Raw genomic sequence first — 26,348 nt, 5'->3', positions numbered from 1 at the left:
TGCTCTTCAGGGTTTTGTTGAATCTTTCAACCAACCCATTGCATTTTGGGTGATAGGGTGTGGTGAATTTGTAATTCACTCCACACTCCTTCCACATAGCAGTTATGTAACTTGACAAAGTTTGCATCTCTGTCAGTTAAGACCTCCTTAGGGAAACCCACTCTGGAAAAAATTCCCAGGAGGGCCCTAGCCACAACAGGAGCTGTGGTGGTCCTAAGGATTATTGCTTCTGGATACCTAGCGGCATGGTCCACCACCACTAGTATAAATCTGTGCCCAGATGCAGTTGAAGGATTCATGGGACCAACAATGTAATTCCCAACCCTCTCAAAGAGAACCACCTCCACAGGTAGTGGTATCAGGGGGGCTTTTGTAGTACCACCTGCCTTACCCCTGGCTTGACAGGTAGTACAGGAGCGACAAAACCCCTTTGTGTCCTCATACATATGAGGCCAGTGAAAGTGAGGTCTGTCCCAGGTCTTACTTTGGCCTAAGTGTCCTGCTAGAGGGATATCATGTGCCAGTGATAATAGGAAACCCCTAAACTTCAGAGGCATGACAAACCTCCTGGTGGCACCAGGCTTGGGGTCTCAACCCTCTGAGTAAAGGAGTCCATCATACCAATAGATCCTGTGGGACCCACTGGCACTCCCAGCAGCCTGAACAGCAGCTTGCTGTCTGAGAGGTTCAAGAGAGGGGCAACTGTGCTGCTTTTGGCTAGATCGGCCCTGGAAGGGCCCCTTGTCCCCAAGAACTCAACCTGATCAGGCTCAAGTTTCTCTGAGACAGTTCCTTCACAAGGACTGGGATCATGTTCCTCAGGAGACTGATCCTCACTCTGAGTCTGGGGGGAAGACACTGCCTTACCCCTACTGCTCCTTCTCTTGAAAGGCACCTGGTCAATTTTTCCAGGATCCAGGGCCTGTTCAGTGGAAGACATTTTTGCCTGTGACCTGGTCACAGTAAACACATCTACAGAGATGCCCAACATTGCTGCATGTGTCCTGAGTTCCACTTCGGCACAAGCTGAAGATTCCAAATCATTGCCCAATAAGCATTCCACAGGGAGATCTGAGCTAACCACAACCTTTTTAGGACCAGTTACCGCCCCCCCCAGCTGAAATCCACAACTGCCAAGGAGTGGCCTGTCCTGACATTGCTTGCATTGGTCACTTGGCACATTTCATCAAGTAGGATCTGTTCAGGTCTCACAAGATCCTTAGTCACCATTGTGCCACTGGCTCCTGTGTCCCTGTATGCCATGGCCTCCTGTCTATTGATTAAAGGCTGTTGCCTGTATTTGCCCAGATTACTGGGACTGACAAATAAGGAGGCGATATCCATGCCCCCATCACAGACTAGAACAGCCTGAGCTTGAGTTCTGACTAGGCCAGAACCCATCTCAGTTCCCAGGGTCAGCCCCTTGTTACCAGCAACACCATTTGTAGCTGTACTAGGAGGAACAGTTGCCTTAGGGGCAGTGGTGTTGTTAGGAGGATCCTTGGCTCTGGCACAATTGGCATCCCTAGGCCAATGTGTCTTGTCCTTACACAGGTAACACCAAGGCTTATTTTTGCCTTTTCCCTTGTTGGATTGTGAACCACCCTAAGATGCAGGTTTAGGGGGCCCTGAAGAAGACTTCTGGTCTTTACCCTTCTCCCCACCCTTATGTGCTGGTTTAGAATCAGACTTCTTATTGTCACCACCTTGCTTCTGAGTTTTCTGCTTTGCCCTGGTTTTGACCCCTCTATCTGCTGTTGCAGAGATTCTGCTCATGCACAGAACTATGCGCAGGAAACCAGGACCTCAGTGAATTGTGGTGTACCAAAAAACTCACCTCAGTACCCAGAACCCCTATCCGACTAGCAGCAGTGTCTCATTCGTTCTCCTTATAATCTCGAAGCTACCAATGATTAGACAACCCAGAACAAGCGGCTTAGAGTACTCTCAGGAATGGTGGGAATCAGAAACACCTTTTCGTTATTATTCTCATATCAGTCCACAACAAGAGTAATCAGAGACACAGTAAAGTTTAAAATGTTTATTTTTAACTATGTGCTCTAAGGTGCAGTACTTTGGCTAATATAAGCAGGCAAATGATTAAGAATAAAACCATCAGCATTGTTACAATACCATAGAAAATGAAGGGAGAAATCATACTACAAATGATAGTGGAAAACAAGTCCTATAATACTTTGTGAACCACCCACCTTTCGCTAGTGAACTAGTTTTACAAACTAATTGTAGGTCTCTAGGCTTGCATGGGGACCCATACCTCAAAGATCAGCTTAGGTGAATCACATCACAGGATCAGCTCCGCTCTCTGTGTCTGGAAAGGTTATTCCAAGTGTCTGAATCATGCATGCAAATGCAATATTAAAGGTACCCGAGTTTCAGATATTTGCAGCTGTGTGCATGTTGTGTCTAGAGCGTGGGCCGATCAACCTGAATTCAACAGCATACATTGTTATTTGACCTTGGCGGATTCTGCACACAGTGTTCAGACTAAGGTCGCAGTGCACGTCTAGGGATGTGAACAACAGACCGTTCTCATGTGAAGAAAAAGCAAGCAAGCAGTTTTACTTGTAATAACAGCTATCTGTAGTGTCGTATGCAAAAAGCAGCAAAGTGGCAAAATGGCATTTTACTTCTAAAGCGCTTATGCTAACATAGCAATGTGTGCACATAAAAGCCCGTCTCCACTACACCCTCCCTTGATCGGACCACAAACAAAATAGGGAAGCAACGGAGGAATGCAGAGTTCAAGTTCGAGGGAAACAGAACTAAGTTCATGTATTGCCAAGCCATATAATTGGTAGTGAAAGTTCGAAAAATTTGTTGGCAAAAAGGGAAAAAAAAAATTAAAACATCTCTCGGGGGCCGTATACAGCCCAATGTGGAGTAAAAAAGAAAATTTAAAAAAATATCCGGATTAGGATGAACGGAAGATGGACAACTGCCAATTTAATCCATCAACGTGTAGGCACAATATGTTGCAACTGCCTCCAAGAGGAAGTCATTATAATGGTCAGTAAATGAGTCTGCCATCCAGTCAAGTAAAGTAAATGAGCATACATGTTCTTCGATAACTGGAGCCTCTAGCACAATCAGAGGACAACTTGCGTGGTCTTCAAGATAACTTCTCGCCTAAAAGTCATATGCTGCTGCATATATATCCCAATTCCCTAGGACTCCATGCGCCGCTCCACAGTCCATAATCCTGATACCAGAATAGTCTAACTCATGAGCCACTAAGGGACTCATTAGTTGATCATAATCCGGGGCAGGAGACGCCGTGTTTGACAGGCACAAATCCAGAGCCCATTCGAATGGACAATCTGGACAATGGAAAACAGGTTGCACGCAAGTAAAGTATGAGAACCGGAAGGACAATCCATAGGCTACACTTAAAGTGGCCAGTGGTAATGTTCCATAGAATTCAAGCATCTGGTTGCGCAGTTGAAGCAGCCGGGGCAGGCTGTCTTGTGATACAGATCGTGCAGCCATTGCGGAGCAAGCAAACCAACCGGAGCACACCAGCAGTGAGGGCGAGAATCAATGGTAGGCCACCGAAGACGCTGGAAAAAATAGAATGAAAAAATGCTGGTATCACACCAAATATTGTTTGGAAGTAGGTCATGAGGCCAGAGCCCACAACCTTGAAAAAATGCATCAAGCCAGTTGTTGACAAGGCATTGAATATAGCATGAATCAGAGTACCGAAATGATGGGGGAGATCAGTATTTAAAAGCGAATGCACCTTGGTGCGGGTGTTTGCTACAAGAAGGACAAATGCTTCATGAGAGGAAGTCAGGGCGACTTCTTTTTGAGACAATAGAGCCCTTATTGTGCTCGTCTTGTTGAACTCTGCCTTCAAGGTTGGTATGGAAGGCCAGATGGATACATCTAGTCTCCCATGCGGGGTGGGAAAAAGGACATTTTCACAACAGACTAAGCGTTGTGAAACAGTTACAATGTACGGAATCCCCACTAGCATCCAGCAGCATGTCTCATTATTTAATAGCAAATAACTACCGTTAGCCAATAATGTAAAAGTGGGTATATTTGCTGGCAGAGGATTTCCCTTCAGAATGCAAGCCAAATTCGGTTCCTGAACGTTGCATGGGCCATGCAATTGGATGTTTCTACAGACTACTGAGTGATCAGGTGTGGAAGTGCATTCCTCTCCTTTCAAATAAACCTCTTTACCCTCTCTCAGGCACCTGTATATAAATGGTAGTGGCCAAACTTCATGCAGGAAAGCAGTACCCAAAGGTTCGTATCTGCCTAGGGCATAATGTTTCATACATGAACTGAACTTAAACAATGGAAATGGTAAGGTGATTAAACCATGGATAAGCCACACAGCTGAGTTCGATTCAGCCACAGAGAAAGGTAAAGGTTCCAACTTTTCAATATGCAATAATAAGTATGTTGCATCCTTGGGGGGCGTGGCTAGCTGGCCACAATGGCGGACGCAAACCCGTAGAGCTCCGCTGTATATCCCCGACTTATCCTGATCACGGGGATCCTGAGGTGCCGCCTTCACGCTGAAGGCTATCGGAACGGTGGTGCAGTTGGGCGGAGGTGCTGGTGAGACTAGGGAGCTGCGAGAGTGCGGTATCCGGGCTGTGGAGCAAGGACGAAGCGTGGCCTTGGGCGCCGAGGACAGCAGTAAAGCAGGGGAGCCGCGTGGACCACGCCCGGAGCTGAGGTGACCGGCGGCGCCCGCCACAGCGGATGCAAGTGGGGGACGCCTCACACTCCTTCATGCGGACCATCGCAAGCTGGCGGACACGGTTGCCACCCAGGGGCAAACACTCAAGGAGCTGCAACCGGTCACCCGCAGTCATGCTGCTGCCCTACAAGACATGTTGGATCGCATTCACGCTTTAGAAGACAGGGCGGAAGATGCAGAAGGGCGCTCCCGTCACAATAATATTCGCGCTGTGGGCCTGCCGGAGGGAGAAGAGGGGTGAGAACCGGAACAATACGTGGAGACCTGGCTTCGCACATTAATCGCGGTGGAAAGAGCCCATCGTGTGCCCGCCCAAAGGCCGCAGCCAGGAGCCCGACCGCGCCCATTCCTATTTAAACTCCTTAATTACAGGGACAGAGATGCGGTACTCAGAGAAGTTTGAGATATGAATGGTCTCTCAGTGGGCGGCAGCCAAGTTATGTTTTTCCCGGACTACACTACATTGGTGCAACGCCGCAGAAACAACTACATGGCAGTGAAACGCCAACTTAGGGAATTGGCATTGCCGTACTCTCTTTTGTTCGCTGCCAGACTGCGAGTGGTGGAGAAAGGAAAAACCCGCTACTTTGACTCACCAGCAGAGGTCTGGAACTGGCTAGAGGAGTCTGGGCTGTGGACGGGACCGAGGCCGGCCGACTCGGGGGATGGAGCCCGGCCAAGCAAGAGGGATGGGCGACGCAGGCGGCGCAGGACCATGCGCGAGATGCCGTCGTGGACAGCAGCCCCAACGCCAGAGAAAATGAGATTGGAACGCCAAAATGTATTGCAAGAGATCACAACACTTGCAAGCCCAAGTCCGGCGGACCAATTAGACGCTGATGAGCGACACGAGGTGGTGGTGAGCAGATCAACGTCGCCATCGACAACACAATCCGAAGATTTTTGTGGGCCAGTGGTTACCCCACAAACTGCAGACGGTATCCTGGACTGAGAGGCTGTCTAGGATGTATCGCTTGTGCAAGTATCCCACAGTTTGTTGATGTGGCCGGCGGGGAGTGGGTGAGGGAGCTGTCGCGTTCACTAATGCCCGTCCCCCGCTGGGACTCCTCATGGGGTAGTAGATGATGTGTGCAGTTCCCGTGTTCTTTGCCTGTGCCTCACTAGCTGCATAAGCCAAGGTTGGCGACACTTATTAGCGGCGCACCACGCTCATGGGGCACATGGGGATAGCGACAGCGAGCTGTCATCTATACGCACACTCCCCCAGGTCACACCCTGACCTAGTTTTCACCTGCGCAAGGTAGCGTGAGTTTGCACAGACACTTGTGAGGTTCGCCCCAGCCGTTAAGTTTTTACTGTTACTATGTTGTCATTGTTACCTCAGACCAAAGCTCCCACAATTCACCGCAGCGCAAGCTGGCTGACACAGGTCTCGACCCCGGTTCCCCTAGTGTCTATAAAGTTTAGCCATGACACGCGTTAGCATCCTCACGTGGAACATACGAGGCATGATACTCCCACGCAGAGATACTCCATCTTTGCTTACCTCCAGCGACACTCAGTTGGAATCGCTCTACTACAAGAGACACACATGACTCAGCCAGAGTTAGAGAAGCTGCGAAGGCGCTGGAGAGGGCAGGTGTACGGCACAGTGTACTCGGCACACGCCAGAGGTACCCTCGTGTATGGATCAGGGCGGGATTCCCGTTCGTCAGTACAGCCGTGTCTGTGGATCATGCAGGTAGGTACACTCTTGTACGGGGCACACTTAATGGCCAACCCGTACTGCTGGCCTCGATTTATGCTCCGAACGTCGACCAAATACCCTTTCTCACACAATTATCTCTGGAGCTGACCCCTTACGCCGGGCTACCCTGGCTGATAGGAGGGGACTTTAACTCTGTACTCGACGTGCACCTAGACAGGTCCTTTCCTCCACTTCGCACGACGTCGGCTGCCTCCGCGGAGCGCGCGCTGACTGAATGGTTTTTACAATGGGGGGTACTCGATATCTGGCGGACCCTATACCCCGCAGACCGCATTTATTCGTATTACTCCAAGACGCATGACCTACACGTGCGACTGGACAGAATAGTGGGATCCCCGGCGTTGCTGCCGCTGGTGGTGAAAGCAGAATACTTGGGGCGAACGCACTCCGATCACAATCCCCTGTGGCTTCAGCTTAGCTGGGATGCGGATCGTCCTCCCATACCCACATGGCGGCTCCAGCCTACCGCGCTGGAGGATCCGGAATTCCGCTCCTCAGTGGAGAATGCTCTCCTTTCCTATTTTGAGCTCAATGAGGGCAAGGCGAGCAATGCGATGGTGGAATGGGACGCGTTAAGGTAGTGCTCCGAGGTCACTGCTTGGGAGCCACGTGGAACATGCGAAGACAGCTGGCACGGTCGCTCGCCCGTCTCGAGTCCCAGCTGCTGCAGTACGAACGAGAGGGGGAGGGCAGCGGTAGACACGCAAATCAACTAGCTGACCTCCAAACGAATCACACCACACTCCTGGAGCGCCTGAGGTGCATGAACTATGCGGCGCACACGGCTCGCACGCATGCCTCGGCAGACAGAGCAGGACGGCTACTTGCCTGGCTCTTAAAACAAGATGCCACTCGTGCCCCTATTGCAGCGGTGCGCACGCCGGAGGGAGACCTTGTGTGTACTCAAAGGGAGATTCACAGGGTTATGGTGGATCATTATACACAATTGTACCGTGCAAAAGTCAGTTGCTCGGGGGATGACCTAGAGCAGTTCCTCGGACAAGCACATCTGCCAACGGCTACTGACGAGCACCAAGAAGCCCTTAATTGCCCCCTCACTCTGGAGGAGATAGGGGACGCTATATCCTGCATGGCCTCCGGGAAGACCCCGGGCCCGGATGGCCTGCCCACGGAGTTCTACAAAGCCTTCCGGGAGCACCTAGTGCCACGCCTCCACAAAGTGTATGCGGCGGCGGCGGCGGTTGAGACGGGCGAGCTACCTCCTTCGATGCGCGAAGCTTATCTGGTGTCTCTCCCCAAGCCAGATCGGGACCCCACGGACCTGGGATCCTATCGCCCACTGGCGCTTCTTAAAGTTGACTGTAAGGTCCTTGCTAAGGTGTTGGCAGAGCGACTGGCGCCGGTGGTCTCGCACCTGGTTCACAAGGACCAGAAGGGTTTTGTGCCAAAACGCAGCACGTCATTGAACCTGAGGAGATTTTTTAGGATAGCAGCGGATAGCACACAGGAGTGGCCCAAGGCAGGCTGTCTTATACTGGACCTGGTAAAGGCATTTGATTGCCTGGAGTGGCGATACCTTTCGGTGCTGTTGTTGCGCTATGACCTTGACTTGGGCTTCCTGCAACTGGTGGGCCTTCTACATAAGGACCCTACGGTGCGGGTGCGGTTGGGCCCGTACACCTCCGGCGCCATACCAATCTGTAGGGGCACTCGGCAGGGATGCCCGCTATCGCCACTCCTGTTCGCTTTGGCGATGGAGCCCCTGGCGGCGACTCTGCGGGAGAGGATGGGGGCTGGCATACCATTGGGGGAGACATAGACGATATCCCCCCTCAGTTAGCCCACATCTTGCGCGACTTTGCTGCTATCTCGGGACTTCGGGTGAACGCCAGTAAATCTTGCCTTGACGCGTTCGGTGAAGGGCAGCAGGACCCCGGATACATTTTGAATGGCACTAGAGTACAGTGGAGAGGAGACACTTTCCGATATTTGGGATTCCGGATCTACCGTCAACCAGCGGACCTACTTGACGGCAATCTGGGTAGAGCCTTCACGGCCATTAAGTCCCAGGTGCGCTTCTGGAACGCATTGCCGCTAACGGTCACGGGTAGAGTGGCGCTGTCCAAAATGGTGATTCTTCCACGGCTGCTATATTATTTTGCTAACCTACACTTATATGTCCCAGCGGCCTTTTTTGCTAAACTGTCGCGACTTCTTAGGGACTTCATCTGGGGGGAACAGTAGACATAGGATGTCGCTAAAGAAACTATCTCCCTACGGACCAGGGAGGCCTGGCCGTACCCTGTTTTGAGCATTATTACTTAGCGGCCCAATTGCAGTGGATAGCCCGCTGGTTGGCGGACAAGGGTTGGGAGGACACTGCGTCCGTGCTGCCGCCACGCTCTCTTGAGCATTTGCTGGTGCTTTTCCACCCAGCTGCTAGGGCTGCAATGCCGACTCCGCTCCTTCTTGCTGTGGCATACCGATGCTTCCGTAGGAGCTTATTCCTCACCAGAAGTGTGGTCCCATATGCGCCGGCAATACCGTTGGAGGGCTCCCCTAGAGGGAGAGGATCGCTCACCTCCCTTGCGCTTGCACATTGGCGGGAGGCAGATATACAGACTCTGGGTGACCTGTACCGGGATGGAGTGATCCTCCCATATGACTCGCTGGTTGAGGATGGGGGATTACCACCGGGACAATTCCTAACTTATCACTCCTTAGTTAGGACCTTAGTTGCCAAGTGGGGAGACATGAGCGCAGAGCTCAGCCAGCACCTCACTATACAGTATTTATACGTCATGGGGAGAGGCCGGCGCCTGATTCGATGGTTTGCGGCATCATTACGAAAACTAATAAAAACAGATTTAAAAAATAAAATAAAAATAAGTATGTTGCATCCTTCTGTTTATCAGTCAGATTAAATGGCAGGAATGAAGATGATGTGTTCATGTAGTCCCAGGGAACTCTCCCAGCCTTCAATGTTTGTAAAGTCCATGCAAACTGCATTATAGAACGCAATTGATTTTGACCATGGTATAAAACAGACATATCATCCTGTACAATATCCACAACAGATGAAATAATATTATCTAATGTGTAAATTCTGGAAGAAAGGGTGTTAATGCTATTATCGATGACAGCTAGCACTTTTTCTAAATTTGCTTGATCAAAAGCTCTTAATTTAGATGCAGCCTTAATTTGAGATAATTTCCAAACTTCGTTGTAAACAGCATACACCCACAGGGCCCTTAACAAAATCATTCAAATCTACTTTGTCATTTAATTTGGATAAATGAAGCTTAACAGATGCCAAGGTGGAATGTTGCAGCCAGGTCTGACATAACTTCCCTACAGAATAGGTAGTAACAGAATGGGAAGATTCAAATCGGGGGTCCACTCTAACCTGTGTATAGCCGGGGTACAGACCCAGAAAACGATGTTGACAGGAATCTGAACTTTTCTGCCATATTAACCATCCTTCAGGATCTAAGTTGGAAATGTTGAAGGATGTATTAGTAATAAATGACTGTAAAGCATCAAGGGACAGATCTGTGTGATTATCCCATTTTGGATAAGCGCCCAGATCAGGAATAGTAGGGGAATTCATTTTTTTTTTTAGAAGTAGCCAATCCATAGCAGGTGGTTTGAAAAATAGTAGTTAAAAAATAACAGGTGGTTAGGTATAAGGCACGCACGATGGAGTGCTTCTTTGCCTTGTACCTGCCATGCTTTAGAACCCCAAACAGATTTAAGATCAATGGTATCTTTCCACAGCTCATAGCTCCCTATAGCCAATTCATCCATAAAGGACTTCGAATATAATAATTTAGTGTGGGTCAGTCTGACTTTGGAGGCTGACTCAGCAGCCAATTTAAAATAAAAGGCTTCAGGTTTAGATATGCTGAAGTCAGTACAATATGTAAATTTGTTCACTAGAGTTTTGGAGCTGCCTTCAATGGGCCCCTGACAATGTTCCCATTGTGTAAAATTGACGATATTTCTAAATGTATTTGCTTTATGCAGAAAATGATTGCCATAGTGTTGGTAGCAAAACAACTCGCCATAATTTGCTGTGTCTAAATAAAAATCTTCAGCATCAAAAGCAGCATATTATTTCAAATCAGAAAAAAGAGCCTCTACGGCCTGGACATCCCAATCATCAGAGCGTATGTTTTGTTTCACAACATCTCCCATAGAAACACGAAGTACATTGGGGACATTTATCACCTCTGTGGGACCATGAATTTGAAATTTGACAGCATCCCATACAATCCCATCCAACACAGGCCAGGCAGTAATATTCACAAAAGTCTGGTCACTTTTCACGATGTGTGATGAGGAGTGGGGAGCCAAAGTTCCATCAATTAATCTAATTGTAGATCTTTCGGTGAGATAGTGTCCATTTACTAGACGAAAAAATACAACCACAAATCCAATTGACAAACAAAAAAATAGTTATGAGCACCAGCCAAATGTAAGTCCAAGGGGAAATTAAAAAAATGTCTTTTAAACCAAGCAGCAAAAATAGAAATTTTCGCTGGGGCATTGCAAGTCATAGAGTTAGTGTCAAATGAAAAATGTGACTGGTCAACTGCACTTGATTGTAAACCAGGCAACGACACATCTGTGGGATAAGTATACTCATTATCTTCAACTGGACCACCAGCCGGTGGAGGCAATAAAGGATTAGTAACTGTATGCATCTCGATGGCAATGTCAGGCCTGTTGGTAGTCGCCGGAGCCAAAACATAATTTCTCAGCATTGCTGGACAAGAGACTGCTGGAGTCATACTAAGAAGAATCGGCAACTCGTAGTTTGACATTGTCAATGGAGATGTACCTGTTATCCTTGCGACCAGGAAGTGGAGGTAAAATGACTGTTCTTGTACCCTGCATGCCAAGCACTGGAACTGGAGCACGATAAGAGGGGCCGAACTCCTTCTTGTTCTCCATCTTCTCACGGACCAGGTCACCAACTCGAGGTAGCCAGCCAACTACCGGAATCTGAAGCACAGCATCAGTCGTGGAGGGCAAGTGTTCCTTTGCAAGACTGTCTCTGGTCTCTTGTAGATTCTGTAATACAGCAGAGTGATCATCTACGTGAAAGAGTGCGGCCGACGCCGCCATGTCTAGACCATCAAGGTCCGGGACAAACATCTTTATGCCAAAAAGCATTTCGCATGGGGTCCGCCCACCCAGAGACCTTCTAGGGAGATTATTAAGTGCATGTTGAACGCTATACAAATGGGCTAACCAGTTCCTGCCAGTACCTAAAACCCTAGCTGTCAGGGATTGCTTTAAGTCACGGTTCATTCGTTCCACAATGCTATTGCCCTCAGGCCGGTATGGAGACGAAAATTAGACCTGGACCCCCAAAGATCTCATGGCATCCTTGTACGCCTTAGAGGCGAATGCCGGACCCTGGTCTGAATGAAGGGCACCACATGCAAAAAGTCCCACAAAGACACACAAATACCTGATGACAGTTTGAGCATCAGCACTCCGTTGTGGCCAGACCCATAGAAAACGTGTGCATGAATCCACTGCAACTAAGATGTACTTATACGCAGGATCAGAGGAGAGAGGACCGCAGTGATCTAAATAAACACACCCAAGTGGTTTATTAGATATGTACAACTGTGTTTGTGGCGGACGCGCAGCAGTCGAAGGTTTAATCTGCTGGCAAATATCACAATTAAGGACATAAGCACAAGTCTGTTTCTACAATCCGCGTCACCAGTAACGTTGTTGTAAGATAGTAACAGTTGCCAAAATGCCGGTATGGGCAGAAGTCATACCTTCGTGAGCTGCTGTTATCAAGGAAAGTTTGCAGTCCGCGTTGGGAATCAATCTGTCACCAACGTCGTTAATGCTCACATAGGGAACTTTATCAGGACTTAAATGATGAGTTTTTTAGAAGGGAAACCCCAAGGGTAATTATCACCCTTCTCTGTTGCAGCAATTGCTGCCAAGATGTCATCATCAATCTTACTTTTGGATCTTGTAACTGCTGCTACTAGATATGTTGCCACTGCTGTTTTCGCTGCCTCGTCAGCTAAACTGTTGCCAACAGCGTAGACACCTACGCGTTGGTGCCCAAGAGTATGAATTACATTCACGAGCGGCAGACGTTGTTTAAGTTCTGCGACTCGAACCCAAAGCATTTTATGCTTGATTGTGCTACTTTTGGAATCACGATACTCATTTTGAGACCAAAAGAATAAAGTCGTTGTAAGACAGTAAAAAGAGTCACTCACTATAAGAGTAGTCAGACGAGGATCAGCAAACTCTAGTGCAAGCACCAGAGCACGAAGCTCTGCCAACTGGGCGGTACAATCACCCAATGTCTGCGTGTGCACGACATCAGATTTGAATTCACCATTCACGAAAGTACCAGCTACAATTGCGCAGGCCGCCGAATAAGCATGCTCAGAATCTGTTGCCGGTTGTGCCGAACTATCAGTGTAAATGACACAATGGTAATCCTCAAGCGGTTGCAAGGACAGAGGAGCTAGATGAACAAATTCATACTGCAAGTACTCCTGCGTCTGCAATGAGGCATCAAAGATGTAAGTGACATCCGGCGATGTCAAAGAAATGGCCCATTTTATCCAACGCGGATGCATAGCTTTAGAATTTGGTACACTGGCTTTTGTTACTGCCTCTAAGGTAGGATACGGTGTGACAACCAACATGCGTTTCCCTTGCGACAGCGCTCTCTCTTTCAGAATTGCCATCTGCACTGCAGTCAAAACATTTTCGACAGTGGAAAAGCGCATTTCAGCCGAAGTGTACAAGTGCGGCTTGTAAGCAATGGGGACTGTGTTGCCCTCATTGAACGTTAAGTACGTGAAACCCACGGCGCCAGACACAATTCTTATTACCAGGTTAGTGTGGTTATCACGCGTCACTAAGTATTTAGAAGCAAGAAGATCAGCCTGCAAAGATTGCAGGATAGCTGTATGTTCTGGCAGCCAGCTCGATTTGGAAAAAGTAGGTTGTACCAAGGCATATAGCGGCTTGATATGCTGGGCATAATCGGAAATGTAAGTACGCCCAAACTTTTTTTTTTAAAACAGCAAATATTGCAGTTTTTTCAGTATTGTTGGAGCATGCAAACATGCGCACTACTCAAGAAAGTGAGGTGCTAAACCTCGTCCTTCGTTGTTGAGTTCATAGCCCAAAAACAACACTGTATACTCTGCAATATGTGACTTTGCAAAGTTGAATTTGGAACTGAAGTCCGCAAACATAACAATGATGCGGTCAACGCGACACAGATGCAGCCATAATTCGTCTGTGAGGTAGATATCATCAACAGACGAGCATGCATCAGGGTCAATGCTCTCAAACAGAGAGACTACACGAACGGCAAAGACACCTGGACTATTTTTATAGCCCATGGCTAATCTTTTAAACTGTTTCTGTTTGCCGCCGGAAGTAAAGGCTGTCCATTGACTACTAATAGAGGACAGATTATGGCTATAAAAGCCATTGGAGATGTCAAGTGTGGTCTTAAATCTTTTTCTCACGAGACTATCAACGAGGGCAGAACTGTGGGTATTCTGTACCGCACAGGTCCGACAATGAGAGCTCAAATGCCGGTAATCCAAAACTAGGCAGTACGACCCATCACGTTTGGTTACAGTGAAAAGAGGATTATTCATGGGTGACACACATGTTTCAATTACACCTTATATTCCAATTGTTCAAGAATTTCTGCGACATGAGATCTAGCTTTGCGGCACATGGGATATTGGGGTTGTGGCTGGGGCGTAGACCGTAATGGAATCTCATGGCTTGGCAACAATTTATCCCACCCAACTGGAGTATGGTACAACGACGAAGCAAGCACCTGGGCCCAATCTTCTGCAAAGTTTTGTGCTTGCTCCTTCGGCACAGTGTGTGCGAAAGATGGGAGGATTACCTCCTCCCCTCTGGGAGCTGTCAAAACGAAAGCTGGGGGCCAGTCCGCCTCTGCTAATAGAATGTCATATGTAGAAGTCAGATTTCCCCCAAAAATCCCTTTTATGGTACGCTGTATGTCACCTTTAATTAAAAGTACTTTGTCAAATAGTCTGTCAGGGGGAGCCACCCTAGTGTCAGCAGTTTCTACAGTAATGAACGTGTCAGTTGCTGTCGCCTTCAGATATGGACGCAGCGTTTGCCGCACTATTGTAACTTCCTCCGCGCTGTCTAGCAGCGTTAGTGCCCAAGTCAGGTTCCGAAGCTGCGTTCTCACTATCTGTGGCATACCTCGCTGTTGGTGCAGCAACCTTCTTCTTCTGAAATGGGGGTCGTTGACGTGCAAACTCTTCCTGCTTGCTTTTACCGTCAGCCAGGCGGGGCTGCTCACGTCCTTGTTGGGCACCCTGACCTTTGCCACGTTCTCCTCCACCGTACTGTGAGACCGATGTTTCCTGTGAAGAACGAGGAGAACGTTGTTCTCCTCGTTCTTCTGAAATCTATCAGGAGAACTAATTCTAGTGCGATTGCGCAATTCATATGTGCGTTCAGTAGTCACTTGTACTGATGACATGGGCCGGGACCCCTGTTTCTGTTGCTGCTTTCCCTGTTTCTTAGTTTTCCAATTTTGTTTAGGAAAAGCTGGACGGTTGTCTATAGTAGACGTAACTGTCTGAGTCTGCAGTTGCGCCGTTGTTTGAGTAAAAGGCTTGACCCCTAAACTATTGCGACCAATGTTCCTATAAGCCTCCGCAATAATTTTCGGTAACTGCCGGGGTTTATCGACGTCGGCAACGAGGTGCAGCTTATTCGACACTTGAAAGTTAACTGCATCTCCCTTGACGTTAGCAAGGATGAGACCAGCCACTCCGTCGAACATGCCGACAAGCCTCATTCCTAACTCGACCGCCGCCACCGGACCGTGTTGATCCTGAACACGCTTGATCACGGAGCGAAGTACAGCCATGGACGGTGTGCCGAAACACTTCGAGTAGACTGTTGCAAACACTTTACCCCAGTTCTCACAATCAGATACCTCTGGGACCAAGTCTTTCTGCAAACTAATGGTAAGGATCCTGTGTTTTTCCACAGGAGTAGAATTTGGAAATACTGCTTCTAGCTGGTCAAATTTCTCAGCAAGCCAATAAGGCATATCGTCCTTATTCTGGGGGCGTTTGCCCATAACCGAATTAACCATGACGAGACTAATAGCAATCCCGGCCAGGGGCGCGACTATGCGCTGCAATAGCAAATACAGTCAAAAGGGCACAGAGAAGAAAAACAATCTATATAAACAGTAGCACAAAAAGGGTATAATATAAAATGAAACCTTTTTAATTGTCAAGCTTGAGAGAACCTAGATATTAACTACTTAGGTAGGTTTAAACGGTCACTCCAGTCAACCAGAAACAAGAGTGAGGGAGTTGTGGACAAATATAAGCACTACTAAGGCGTCTCAATCATAAGACGAAAACGTTAGGTGCGCCATGTTGCAGGAATTCTGCTCATGCACAGAACTATGCGCAGGAAACCAGGACCTCAGTGAATTGTGGTGTACCAAAAAACTCACCTCAGTACCCAGAACCCCTATCTGACTAGCATCAGTGTCTCATTCGTTCTCCTTGTAATCTCGAAGCTACCAATTATTAGACAACCCAGAACAAGTGACTTAGAGTACTCTCAGGAATGGTGGGAATCAGAAACACCTTTTCGTTATTATTCTCATATCAGTCCACAGCAAGAGTAATCAGAGACACGGTAAAGTTTAAAATGTTTATTTTTAACTACGTGCTCTAAGGTGCAGTACTTTGACTAATATAAGCCGGCTAATGATTAAGAACAAAACCATCAGCATTGTTACAATACCATAGAAAATGAAGGGAGAAATCATATTACAAATGATAGTGGAAAACAAGTCCTATAATACTTTGTGAACCACCCTCCCTTCGCTAGTGAACTAGTTTTACAAACTAATAGAAGGTCTCTAGAGCGTGGGCCGATCAACCTGAATTCAACAGCATACATTGTTATTTGACCTTGACGGCTTGTGAACACAGTGTTCAGACTAAGGTCACGGTGCACGTCTAGGGATGTGAACAACAGACCGTTCTCATGTGAAGAAAAAGCAAGCAAGCAGTTTTACTTGTAATAACAGCTACCTGTAGTGTTGTGTGCAAAAAGCAGCAAAGTGGCAAGATGGCGTTTTACTTCTAAAGCGCTTATGCTAACATGGCAATGTGTGCACATAAAACCCTGTCTCCACTACACTGCCTTCTTTCCCAATTCTTGAGGAGAAGTCAGATCAGAGTGAACCAGGTATTGATGCAACAACTGATTTTGGCAATTATTAAGGATCAGCTCCCTCATAATTAAATTGTACAATCCCTTGAAATCATTCACTTTACGGCCAAGTAACCGGCCTTCCAGAGCCTTAGTAGCACAATCTACAAAGTCTACCCAGTCCAGAGTCTGTGCTTTCTGGGTATCTCTGACCTTAATCCTGTATTGCTCAGTGGTTAAGATGAACCCATCAATGAGAGCACCCTTCAGAACTGCACATTATCAGCATACTCTTCTCTAACAGTGAGGAGCTTATCTCTACCTTTGCCACCAAAGGAGAGCCACAAAATAGCTGCCCACTGCTCTTGGGGGACCTTCTGTACCATATTAGCCCTCTACAAGGCAGGTATCCATTTGTGGATGTCATCCCCACCATGGTAGGGCGGGACTATCTTGCTCAGGTTCCTATGGTTATAAGTATACTCAACCCTAGGGACACTGTTGCTGCCACCATGGCACTCTAGTCCCAATTTCCTTCTAGCCCTCTGGAGCTCTAAGGATTCCTTATCTAATGCCAATTGCTCTTGCTTGAGCCTAAGCTTGACTTTCTCAAGCTCAAGTAATTGGCACTCTCTATCATAAGAGTTATCTCTCTTATTTGATGTGGAAGTCCGTACAGAAGTTCCTGAGTGTCTAGATTCTGCAGAGGGAGACCTAGGTCTCAAGGGTAAGCTCTGCACTCCTTGAGGGGTAAAGAGAGCCATTCTGGCCTTCTCCATCTTATTCCTGAAGATGTTGTTTGTCCAAGTTAGAATCATCTTGATCCTCCTAGTCATGGCTTGATTCTTGGTCAAAGAAGGTGAGACCTTCTGACCTGTCCTCATTCCCTGCCTCACCCACTCTTTCTACCTCATCAGACCCTGGGGTCTAACTACGGTCATCTAAGAGCAACACCTCAATGAGACGTTGGGTACTGGCATTTCTCCATCCTCAACTTCCTAGACACACACATGGCTTTCAATTCCTGGAATGAGATGCCATTGTACCTAGTTGGCAGATATCCACTGGCTTCTCCTCTAGAAGACATACTAGTGTTATGTGGTGTAGGCACCTACCTGACCTAGTGCAGGTTAAACTCTCTTGAGTTGGAGAAAGGGTTTGCTAGACCCCTGACTTACCCAACTCCAAGTTCAATAGAACTTACCTATTCAAATCTTGAAGTATTATATGTGCCTAATACTTTGACTGGTTTTCAGTTAATCACTCAATGAGATTTATCTGGTAAAACAATAGCAAGCTTGAATCCCAACCGCTGCTCACCAATGTGAGAGGGTGGCTTGATATATGTTGTCCACTAATCAAAGTGGGCACCCTGTACCAATCCACATGACCCTTATGATGTATGATGTCCAAGATAACCTTATTGAAAGCTATCCTAGTGGTAGCTATGGTTTGCAGCCTTCAGGCTTAATCTTGAAGGAATGCAAAGCAGCTTGTTTTACCAGAATATCACCTCTTGAATGACTAAATGAAGGAGAAGCACACAGTAGTTATATAAAAATATGTATTTATTAATATAACACTCTTTACTATCCTCTTCACGACGATAGAACACAAAGCACACAATACTGGATCAATAGAACAGTTGTAAGTAGCACAATACACAGCAGGCTTCAGGGGGAGACCGAACCATATACTAAAATAGTGGTATAACAATCACGCCTTGACTAGACAGTGCCTAGTGCACACAGAATCGCTGGGAACCCAAGGAACCACCCAAGGTGATGACACAGGAGACCCACAGAGGACGGGTGCAGTGAGGAAACACAACCGCGTGCTCTGTACAACTCTATGGGAAAGTCACCATTGCAAAATTTAAGGACCCTTCTAGGAGGACTTCGAGCAAACCCTTTGGAACTTAAGAGTTTAAAGAGCCACCCCACCCATGGATACTGTAGTATCCAAGTTACTTATTCCAGGGAAGCCGAGTGCATAGGTCTGAAGGGGTGTCAGAAACTCTTGTGGTTCTCTATGGAAAAAAGTGAAGAAGTACTGCTGCTGTGAAGGTGAAAAGGGTCCGGTGGAATCCAAGCCTGGATTCTGGATGGAAGGAACCTGAAAGCAGAGGGGACAGAGTATTGGTCACTTCAGAGTGACCAGGGGCTCGGTAGATGAATGCCCACCGATGTCAGATGCTTCAGGTGTGAACAAAGGATGCTTGACTCTGCAGCCACGAGGTCCCGGAGGCGTCGAGGATGACCAGGAGCTGGAGGTGAGCTGTCCCATGAAGGATGTCAAGTACTGAGGGGTCGGTGTCCGGCGGGAGCACCAACAAGCCTTGGCAACAGCAACCCACACGGAAGGACAAACGGGTTATGGTGTGGACCAGCAAGGTCCAGGGGACTCACCAAGCAGTGGGGAGTCAGGTCACATCGGAAGCAACCGGGAAAGCCCAAGAACAATCAAGTTGACCCTCAGGGAGACCCAAAGGCCGAAGGAGCAGGAGTCGCGAGGGGACCTCGAGCAAGATTTCAAAGCACCAGCCCACGGAGCACACGGTGCAAGGAGGCCGGAGTTCTTTGGTGCAAATACTGCTCAGGGTTAGGACTACACGAAGTCCAATGCACAAGCTCAGGAATCGCTAACAAGCATATGCACTTGCGAATGGACGCTGTGCACAGGGGTTCGGGTTACGCAGCACCCACAAGGGATACTGGCTTCAAACTCGGTGAGAGGGCAGATCGAACTCAGGGACCTTCAGGAACCCACCTTCTTTGTTTCGGAAATTTTCAGAATCCACAGGAGCTCAGAAGCCGCTACTGGTCAGTTGCACTTTAGGTGCCAGCGCAGCAGGGGAGTGACTCCTTCACTCCAAGGGAGATTCTTCTGTTGTCTTAAGTGACCCACAGGTCCTGCACAGAGTCTGTATGGAAGCATGGCACCAACTCTGCTTCGGACGGAAAGGGGGACGAGGTCGAGCCCAGCCGAGGTCCAGCGAAGTTCACGCTGTCCAGACGGTCGAAGGACAGTGGTTTCTTCTTGTAGAATCTTGTCCACGTACAATCTAAAATTCTGTAGCCAGGTAACCCATTTTAGACCCACGGGAAAGGGTTGGACAGATTCAGGGGACCCTCCTAGGGAGGGGCAGGATAGAGGGGTGGCTACTCCCATGTCCTTTGTCCAGTTACGCGCCAGAGCAGGAGCCAATGGCTCCCAGAACTGGTTTGAGCTGGACTATGCACAGGGACACCAAATGTGCCCCCAGTGCAGACTTTCTGGCACTCTCAGAGTGCACCCACCCAGCCCCAATACACTAAACCCTGTCTGGGAGGTGGGCACACCTCCCTGTGACAGGATGCCTATTGTGCTGCCTTCCTCTGCTCAAGTGTGGCTCAGCAGCAGGAGGGCAGAAATGTCTCTCTGGCTGCCAGCATCCATTTTGTGCTGTCCGGGTCGAGAAGGCTGGCACCAGGTAGACCAGTGACCCCACGAAGCACGTTTCTGAAGGGTGGAATCATACCTCCCACACCAGTTACTGGTGTGGAGGTATGATTCCAAGGTGTTTGATACCCAACACAATATATTTCTATTCAATCATTTTAGAGATCACATTTACCGCAAGGTTATAATGCACCTCTACCTATATGTCCGGCCGAGTCACAGACAACCCCGGAGAATGGTCTCCGAAGGCTGCAGAGAGGCTCTGCTCATGCAGAGGCACCCTCTCACATAAAACTCAGCACCCTGCCTTCAGGATTGATAAGGCCTGCTATAGGGGTGACTTATACGTTTTGAGTGTAGTGGCCATTAGATATAGTGAACCTATATCAGGCACCCACATTGCTCAATATTCAAAAGAAAGATGTAATGAGTTGACCACGTTTTTCAAGAGTAAGGTGGAAAAGATTTATAATTCCCTTCACTCAAACATGAGCCAGATGCCACAGTCCCTAAGAGCATCCAGGTACTTCCTTCTAGCACAGAGCAGGCAACAACCCTCTCTTCCCCAGCTATGTTTTCGTACCCTAAACTAAGCGAAGAACAGGCTGGTTCCCTTCTTCGGAACATCAAATCAGGGTCCCCTATAAACCCTGCACCGCCCCACATTCTTGCTCACGGGGGGGAATTGTGTTTTGACGCAACTCTTGAAAAAGTATTAGTACCTAAAGAGTGGAAGCGTGCCATCGTAAATCAGCTTTTAAAAAAACCTCAACTAGACCCCGTGGTCATGGCAAACTATCACCTGATCTCATTACTTCCCATTTTGAGAAAGATCGCGGAGAAACATGTGAACAGTGCTATTTCACAGTTTCTAGAAGATAATGGCATTTTACACCAGACCCAGATGGGCTTTCAGCCGGAGCATAGTACGGAGTCAGCTCTACTTATGGTCACTGAAAAATTAAAAAGCATACTAGATCAGAGAAGGGCCGCGGCTATTGTGTTATTAGATCTAAGCGCGGTCTTCCACACGGTAGACCACTAAATTCTTGTCAATAGGCTCAAAAACATTAGGATTAGAGGTACAGCCAACCAATGGGTGGCCTCGTTTCTGAGTGACAGATCTTTTCAGTGTATGGAGGCCGGCATTTTGTCAGACACTTTCTCAGCCCCTTGGGACATACCTCAGGGATCATCCCGGAGCCCGACCCTTTTTAATGTCTATATGAGTCCATTGGCTCACATAGTTCAGGAGTTTGGACTCTCCATTGTGTCATATGCCAATGACACCCAATTAGTGGTGTCAATAGCCGACTCTATTAATTCAAACCATAGGCAACTAACTCCGTGTTGGAAAAAATAGGAACATGGTTGGCTAATTGCAGTCTTAAGCTGAACGGGGACAAAACTGAGCTTATGATCCTGGACAGCAATTTCAGCCCTCGCTTAGAGATCCCCTAGCCAGCAAACTGGGGCCCCCCCCCCCCCCATGATCAGGAAAATTCGGAGCCTAATCCCAGAGAGCTCAAGAAGGACGGTGGTATAAGCCTTGGTGGTCTCGAGACTCTATTATGGCAACTCGCTATGCCTTGGGTCACCTAAATACGTCACCAATAGGCTACAGGTTGTACAGAACGCGGCAGCAAGACTGCTTCTCAAGATACACAGGAATCAGTCAGCTAGAGCGCCCTTGAGAGAGCTGCACTGGCTCCCCGTTCAGTCCAGGATTACATTTTAGTCCCTCTGCCTGGCACACAGAGCCATGCATGGTAGAGGCCCAGCTATGCTAGGAACTTTGATCTCCCCTTATTCACCCCGCCGCTGTCTCAGATCAGGGTCGAATTTTCTGATGTGCACCACCAGAATTAAGAGGTCAAGGTGGGGTGGCAGATCATTCTCTCACATGGGACCAAAACTCTGGAACAGCACAGACCCAGAGTTGCGACTGATCGGAAACAAACAGCCTTTTAAAAAGAAACTTAAGACTTGGCTGTTCCCCTAACCTTCACTCCAGATATCTGCCTTACCTGTTATAGAGCTGGGATGCCTGCGGGTAGCCATGCGCTCTATAAATCCCTAAACCTATCTAAAGTAAGTGGTGCAAGCACCATCTTACACAGGCTGCAGTAGCAGACCTAGAGTTCCATTTTGCTTGGCCTCTCATGGGTGGCATAATACATGCTTCAGCCCATGGGAGGACTCTGGGGTAACTATGCCCTGGGTACATGGTGTACCATATATTAGGGACTTATAAGGGTACCCCAGTATCCAATCTGGAGTGTGCCAAAGTACATTAATGTCAAATTAAGGGAGAAAGCAGATTGGCTGGAATCCTGCAAATCAGGACCACAGCCTGACTAGTCAAAAACAGTGATATATCAAGCAAAAAATGGGGGTAACCATAAGAAGCAGACCCTACTTTCCTACACTGGGTACTTTCATGAAGAGGCACAGGGTGCCCTCTTCTTAAAACGCCACCGGCTCTCAATCACCTGCCTGCAGGAGAGACACCTAGATGACAATGGAGCAGTCAGAGTGGCCAAAAAGTGGTGGGTCAGTTATTTCATTCCTCCTACTCAACATCTGCTAGAGGGACTTTGGTGTGGCTGGCCCTGGGTATCCCGTTCATCCCACAGTATGTGGAGGCTGATGTGGGCGGCAGCTACGTACTACTAAGAGGCGTCTTTGATGGGCATGAACTCGCAATATTGAACACTTATGAACCTAACACAGACGAGCCTGCCTTTTATCAGACAGTACTAGACCTGGTAGCCACGGACCTGGATGTGCCACTTCTGTGGCTGGGGGACTTCAACTGCGTTCTAGATTCTGACTTCGACAGGCATCCTCCCAGAAGTGGCACAAAACCACAAATGACCAAGAAACTACGTGCTGCCATGGGGGAACTGAGCGGTACAAAAGGGGGTGGTGGTGGATGGAGCATCAGAACCAATCAAACACTCACACCCAGTCAACAGATCTGGGTTTAATCCATCACCGTTCTTTAGCCCACTCTGCCACCCCAGTTCAGACATGGCCATATGCAAATCAGTATGACCCTGTGCCTCATGGGAACAGTCCAGCCCGAACTACCAAGCCATGCCTTCCCTGGACCGGAAACAAGCTTTCTAGGACCGGTTTCTGGCATTTCAGCCGTCTTCAGCCAGGGTTGCTTGAATCCAGTGGCAAAGTGAGCAAGGGACTCGCGTCTGAGCATACCCTGCCAACTTATGGCGAACAAAGCGGTACAAAAGTCGGGTGGTGATGGATGGAGCATCAGAACCAATCAAACACTCACACCCAGTCAACAGATCTGGGTTTAATCCATCACCGTTCTTTAGCCCACTCTGCCACCCCAGTTCAGACATGGCCATATGCAAATCAGTCTGACCCTGTGCCTCCTGGGAACAGTCCAGCCCGAACTACCAAGCCATGCCTTCTCTGAACCGGAAACAAGCTTTCTAGGACCGGTTTCTGGCATTTCAGCCGTCTTCAGCCAGGCTTGCTTGAATCCAGTGGCAAAGTGAGCAAGGGACTCACGTCTGAGCATACCCTGCCAACTTATGGCGAACAAAGCTGTACAAAAGGGGGTGGTGATGGATGGAGCATCAGAACCAATCAAACATTCACACCCAGTCAACAGATCTGGGGGAACTGGGCATGCATGATGCCTGGCGGGAATGGGACCCAACCCAGTAGGTCTTTGTGTGTTATTTGCTCACGCACAACATGCACAGTAAATTAGATAGGGCGCTGGTATCTGGCATGCCGGTCTTTCCAGGACTGGAGGTGACCCATTTGGCTAGATTCCTGTCGAACCATGCCCCGCTTATTTGCGTGGATCAGTGGCATCCTCCAACACTGGGACCCAGGCGATGGAGGTTGTCGCCTGACATACTGCAAGATCGGGAGGGAGACTCTCTCCCGGGCTATAACGGACTATATGTCGCATAACTGGAGGGTAACCTCTAACAGAGCCATGGAACGGGAGGCGCTGAAGGCAGTGTTACAGGGGCAGGCAATGCGGTTAACCCGTGGGGTTACGTGTCTGCTGCAATGGGAATTAAGAAAATGGGAAGAGGAACTAGTAGAGGCCCAAAGAACTCAGCACATTCTAAAGATGACGGTCACGAGCACGAGATCCGTGAACGGATTAGCGACACATGGGACAGGTTGGACAAATACATGCTCATCCGGTATTGCCATGGGCTGCACGCCGAAGGAGATGAATCCGGCCACCTATTGGCATGGATACTAAGACAGGAGCAGTCTCCACCAGTGCTGACCTATCTGCAAGATTCCCCTGGGGGAATGGTTTACAGTAGGGCGGGCATAATGGAAATCTTTAAACAGCACCTTCAGAAGGTTTATACTTGTGGATCGTACCATTTGTGCGGACAACTATGTCCCTTTCCTGCAGAGACTGCCAGGGATCCACCTCCGGAAGGGATGAAGGAGTTGGATGTGGTCTTGCTTCGCCTTTCAGATAATAGAGAATCTCCCACACGGTGGCTCAAAACCCATAGCGAAGCAGGAGACATAACACAACAAACAACACCTTTAGAAAAAGGTTTGATTTTACAAAATGCAAAGACTCTCTTTTTAGAATAAGGCTTGGGGTTTTATTTTACACAATGCTCTCTAACAGAAAGGCTTTCCCAGATGCCAAATGCACAACATTCAAATATATAGAGAGCTAGATATGTTAATATGCAAGCAATAAGAACACACTTGGTAAATGTAACAGTTAAATGCATGAAGAATACTGATGAATAAACAAGCAGCAAATAATATGAGATAAGACTCAGGCAAATATAATATGGGACGTCCTACAAGAGATCAGAAAGATATATACACACTAGATACATCAAATGATTACATTGGATGTGCACCTCAACCCACTCACACATCACAAAGACACCTCAAATTATCAAAGCCACTGGCCACACATCACAATGGCAATAATCAAAACTCAAACACCTCAAATGACCACAGCCACTGGAATCACGCATCACAATGGCACTAGTCAAAAACAAATCACCTCACGCGATCATTCACTCAACATCCTTGCCAATTCTCGCTGGGGGCCCAGTTTTCAGCTGGCTTGGACTCTCGACAGGGACTCAAGTTCTGTTTGTCTTACAGCAGGAATTCTACTCTGTAAGTGAGCACCCAACTCAACTGTCAACAAACCCTCAGCTTTATAGTCTGAAAACTCACACTAGAAGGTTTGAAAAAAAACCTTCCCCTTGTGCCAAAGGAATCCTACCAGGACTGGCCAGCTTCCAAGCAAGCATTCCATGGCAGGAAGGAGTTCCCACGTTCCCTCTACTGTCTCGCATGTTCCAGCCCTTATCTTGACAAAGGTCGCGAAAGCCTTCCAGGATACATTAAACGATCTCTCACAAAACAATCTTTGAACTTGATTAACCCAAACAACTTGCAGGCGTGGCTGTGCGCGCTGATAAAGCTCAAGCCAGGCAGAGTCAGAATTCAGGATGACTTGAGGCCATGTCAAAGGTAATAGTAAGAACTTCATAATACTTCCAATGTACAACACATTGCACATTTGTGCACCACTGCTTATAGCCTCACATACTTCATCTCTCAATGAACAACACAGTGCACATTTGTGTGCCACTGCTTATAGCATCACATACTTCATATCCCAATGTACAACACAGTGCACATTGGTGCACCACTGCTCATAACACTGCACTTCGATACCAAAAGGTACATTCCACACCTCTCTCTCTCTCATGCTTTCGAATGCACATCCCACACGTTCTGTTCTTGGCAAGGCTGTTCTACTCCATGACAGCTCCCACTGAAAGACCGCAAGATTAAAAGAAATAAACCTTTTAGAGAAGCAAGGCATTTGCAGGACATCATACATTCAGGCTAGGATACAATAACACACCAAAGTCAATTAAAATATTGGTAGTCAAAGGTCATCACAGGGTGTCAGACCACAAGAGTGCCTCTAGCACTACAGATGCACGATTGACGCTAGAGGTAATTCTAGAGGCACTGAGGGAACTCCCTAGGGTTAAAGTACCTGGGGGGGGGGGCTTTTGGGGGATGGGTTTCCCCTGGAATATTACCAGACCTCCTCAGAGAAGCTGGCCTAGCCTCTGTTACAGGTTTTTGAGGAAGTGTGGCAATTGTTTGTAGAACATGTATTAAAGTACGTGCCTTTCCACAGGGAACTCCCAGTATGGATACTCTCCC

Source organism: Triturus cristatus, chromosome 6, assembly GCF_964204655.1.
Source record: "Triturus cristatus chromosome 6, aTriCri1.1, whole genome shotgun sequence".
Lineage (NCBI taxonomy): Eukaryota > Metazoa > Chordata > Amphibia > Caudata > Salamandridae > Triturus > Triturus cristatus.
Note: the sequence above shows the minus strand (reverse complement) of the source record.